The 4,409-nt window shown below is 44.5% G+C and overlaps 1 protein-coding gene across 1 annotated transcript in view; it reads right to left on the reverse strand.

Moving 5' to 3' along the window:
* The window catches only part of LOC115296182 (histone H2A type 1-C-like), a 185,542-nt gene that overhangs the window by 436 nt on the left and 180,697 nt on the right, over nucleotides 1-4,409 (reverse strand). The gene's annotated exons all lie outside the window — the stretch shown is intronic.

Raw genomic sequence — 4,409 nt, forward strand, 5'->3', positions numbered from 1 at the left:
AACATCTCTTTCTGACACAAGAGACTTGAATAGGCAATTGGAAAAGAGATTCTTGAGTTAGTGAGAGGTCTGGTTTAGAGGAAAATTTGAGAAATGCCAACCTATAAATGGTAAGACCAAATGAGATCAAGACTTTTTGAACACCACTTATTACCGTACATTGTAATGGTAAATGACTGGAAATGTAAATTGTCCTCAGAAGGACCTGGATATCCTTGAAGTGGTGGTCGGAGTTCAGGATACCTTAACAAATTCCATAGACTGTGTGGCTAACAACGTTGATTTCTCACAGTTCTGGAGGCTGGGAGTCCAAGATCAAGGCCCTGGAAAATTCAGACAGGACAGATTCGGACAAGATTTGGTGTCTGGTGAGAACCCATTTCCTGGTTCATAGACTTCTCTTGCTGTGTCCTCACATGGCAGAAGGAAGGACCAGAGAACTTTCTGGAGTCTCTTATATATAAAGAGCACTAATTCCATTCATGAGTGTTCCATCCTCATGGTCAAATCGCTACCCAAGTGCCTGATCTCTTACTACCATCATTTTGGGCGTTAACATTTCAACATAAGAATTTGTGGGGTATATACACGCAGTCCCTAATAAGTGGGGCGCTCTAGAGCCCTACGAAAGAATAAAGTAACTCTGGAGTAAATTTGGCGTACTTCCTGGCCCCTTCTCTGTTCTTTGTCTCACTATTGATATGTTCTGTGTTTTGTGAAATAGTTTATACTCAACAGGAGAACTCCATGGCCCGGCTCTGAGTGTCAGGTCAGCTTGTAGTGACACAAAACAGCTTCTGTCTGTTTCTCAGTTCCAATGGTTGTTTTTAGGAGGGTGGTCTTAATCACCTCTAAAATTTTCTCGGTTTCCTTCCACCCACTTCTAGCCTCATAATGAAGCTTGTCACTTCTCCACCTGCATATTTGACATATCTACGAGCGTATCTAATGGACATCTCAAACTTGTCCAAATTAGGTATCTTAACACATAACCCCCAAATCTGCTCTTCCTTCAATATACCCCACCTCAATAAATGGAGCTGCATTTTTCCAGGGGTTCAGCTCAGGAAACCTGCCGTCCTGTTTGAGCTCTTTCTCAACAGTCAGCTCTATCTTCCAAATCAATCAGAGTTCCTTTCCCAACATCCTCTGGTGCTACTCCTGGACAAGTCACAATCACTTTTGTCCAGGTGACCATAACTAGTCTTTCTGTTTCCACTTTGGATGGCTAGTTTTTGTCTCAGCCCCACGGCTAGAATGATCCTTTCAAAAGAGGTTATGCGCACCCTCTGCCCAGAACATTCCAGTGGAGTTCCATCTTCATAATAAAAGCCAGGGTCTTTGTCACAGCCTATGAGGACAGAGGACTGTAGCCAGTAAGTCCAGTTTGCTGCAGGTTGAGGGAATTCTGGGATGTGGGCCTTCCAGTGCTCAAACTTGGAGAAAATCCCAGGCAAATAGGATGAGTTTGTCAACCTACTTAAGATGGCTTTATGTGATGTGGCCCTTGGCCACCCGCTGACCTCATTCTCCTCATTGCTTTCTCCTCACTGAGCTTTTCTCTGCTTGTGGAATGAGGCAAGCACGGTCCAGTTTCACAGACTTGGTCCTGATTTTTCTTTCTTCCTAGATGTATCAAGTCCATGGTGTAGGGGAGATAACATTTTACCTGTACCTTCCTAGGGTTTTTAGGGGCGCTAAGAATTAAATTGACATAAAAACAGGTTAATGGGAAAAGAGCACACACTTGATTTATATTTACATAAATATATTTTTATATATAGGCATTGGGGTACACCAACGTGTTTTCCAGGACGAAGACACCCTTGTAAGGAAATGAAGACTCAAAGAAGCAGTTAGATTTGAACACTTATGTACTGAGTTGGACAAAGAATAGGAAACAGTGAAAACAGGACAAGGCAAGGGGGCTTGGGGTAGGGTAGTTAACTGTGAGAAAACAACTAGAAAGATATGGGTGAGTTTACAAGGTTGGTTTGTACAGATTTCTCACAGCTTGATTCCTCAAGCAAGGTGATAAAAATAAGTTTCCTCCTAGTAGAGGGATGACCTCTTCCATATAAGGATTCTCCTGCTTTCAGGAAGAAAAGGGAGAACTCAGAGTGCCTTTCTCAAACCTGTTTGTTTTTCCAGTGCCTTTAATCTTGATGTCAGAGGCATATTTTGTGCAGGGTATTCTGTCCCTGTCATTGGACATCTGCATGGCTGCAGACTTTATTCCGGCTTCTGCTCAGAAATGCTTTTATGAAAAGAGAACTTTCCTGATCACCCTATGTAAGATAATACCTGCTTCTGCTCATCAAAATAGCATATATGTATCCCCACCAGTGTTGATATCTATTTATTCCATTAGTTGTTCTGTCTCCCCAACCAGAAGGCAGGGGTTTGGTTTTGTCCCTGCAATCTCGTAGCTCCCAGAACAGGGCTGATAGCTAATAGGTATGAAGGTTTTTTGTGCAGAGAGAGGAAAAACATTTTTCTTTCTACTCTTCTAAATTCCTGACTGGGACCTCCCTGCAACAAAAAAGACGTATTAACAGGAGAAAAACAAATTTAACTATGTACAGACATACAGGAGCCCCTACAAAGGTATGAGATTCAAGAAAGTGATCAAAGCAGGAAGCTTTTATATCTTTTTAGATAATACATTTCTAAAAAATTGAAGAGAGAAAGTGCTTTGGGCTAGAGGTAAAGTAACAAGGTTGGTTCATACAGACTTCTCAACGCTGAATCCCTCATCTCTGGTGATGAGGATGTTTTTCTTCCTCCTGCCTTGGGGGGTTCCTTTCATGGAAGAGATTTATCTTCTATTTCAGGGAGAAAGAGAGCAGTGGGGGTGAGGAGGGGTGAGGAGGGGTGAGGAGGGATCAGGGTGATTTTCCTGCTTCTGCAGCTCCTTGAGCTGAACATGCCAAGGTGGCGTATCGGGATAGCCTGCCCCACACCCCTTCCATGAATTTTCTACACAAGACCCTGGGCCCGCCACAGTGCGGCCACAATCGATTCCCGTCTACTCTGCGTTGACTTACCACTGCCTGAATCAATCAGTGTGGCAGTTTTTCTCCAGATCTGAGGAAAGGTGCAGAGTGGCAAACCGGACAGCAGGATCTTTGTTCTGAACAGGTCTTCATGAGCGTTAGGCCCGAGGAAGCCCTAGGTTTTCACCCAGCAGTAAAACAGGTAAGGTATTGTCTAGAAGGCGATGAATAAAGAAGCCAGGAAGGTCTACTGGTTTTTTTTCTTTTTTAATTTGTAAATGTTTTATTTTTGAGACAGAGACAGAGCATGAGTAAGGAAGGGGCAGAGAGAGACACACAGAATCCGAAGCAGGTTCCAGGCTCTGAGCTGTCAGCACAGATCAGGATGCCGGGCTCGAACCCATGAATAGTGAGATCATGACCTGTGTGGAAGTCGGATGCTCAACTGATTGAGCCACCCAGGCACCCTGGTTATGTGCACTGCTACACCTCCTCTTCGATATAGAAACTCTGTATCCACACACCTCTCTACATACCCTCGAGGTCCAGAACAGGGGATTATGTGATTTGCTTGCGGATGTGCCCCACTGCTCACCTCAGTATCTGCACTTCACATGAGATCCATCAGTATCTCTTGGAGGAACACCAGCTAAGGACATAAAGTGACCACTGTCCCATCTAGGCCCATTTTGGTCCTCTGGCCATCCAGAAAGCAGCTCTGAATTCTCCCCACTGTCAATTCAAATTAAGCCAGGCTAGATACTTTTATCATTTCCCAAGAAATCTTAGAGGACAATTATCAGGTGGGAAAGGGGACCCAAAAAGCTAGAAGAGACACTGGCTAAAGCTGACACACTGAGGCTGCAGTCAGCGCCCGCTCTGGCCCCCGCTCTGCCCCCGCTCTCTAGATTTCAAAATATAGTTCATATATCATAACCTCCCTCCCCCTCGAAGCTACAATCCAATGTATTTTTAGTATATGCACCTAATTGTACAGCCCTCCCCACCATCTAATGTACATTTCCATCACCCTCATTCCTATTTCTCTGTGAAGGGGAGGAAAAGCATGCCTAACTGCACAGAGGGCTGTACTGACAGTGAATGAGGCACTTGCCCCCACAAACCAGCCTTTCATTTCCTCCGAAGCCAGTGCTCTGGGTTTTCTGGGAGTCAGAATCTGGGGTCCTCCCCTGCCCACCATTTCCAGACCTTTTTTTTTTTTTTTTTTTTTTTTTTTAGGCAAATCATTCTATTAGCGGTGAAAATTTTAGTACTGTTCTTGGGACCTGATATAGGTCCATTTAGATGTCTGAGTCTGTCTCCTAATCCGCAGAGACATTTTAAAAATTCCTAAAGCAGGGCTTTGGCCTCTCCGGCCGGCCTTCCCATCCCCCAACCCGCCTCTCCTCTCGG

The sequence above is a fragment of the Suricata suricatta genome, chromosome 7, assembly GCF_006229205.1.
Source record: "Suricata suricatta isolate VVHF042 chromosome 7, meerkat_22Aug2017_6uvM2_HiC, whole genome shotgun sequence".
Classification (NCBI taxonomy): Eukaryota; Metazoa; Chordata; class Mammalia; order Carnivora; family Herpestidae; genus Suricata; species Suricata suricatta.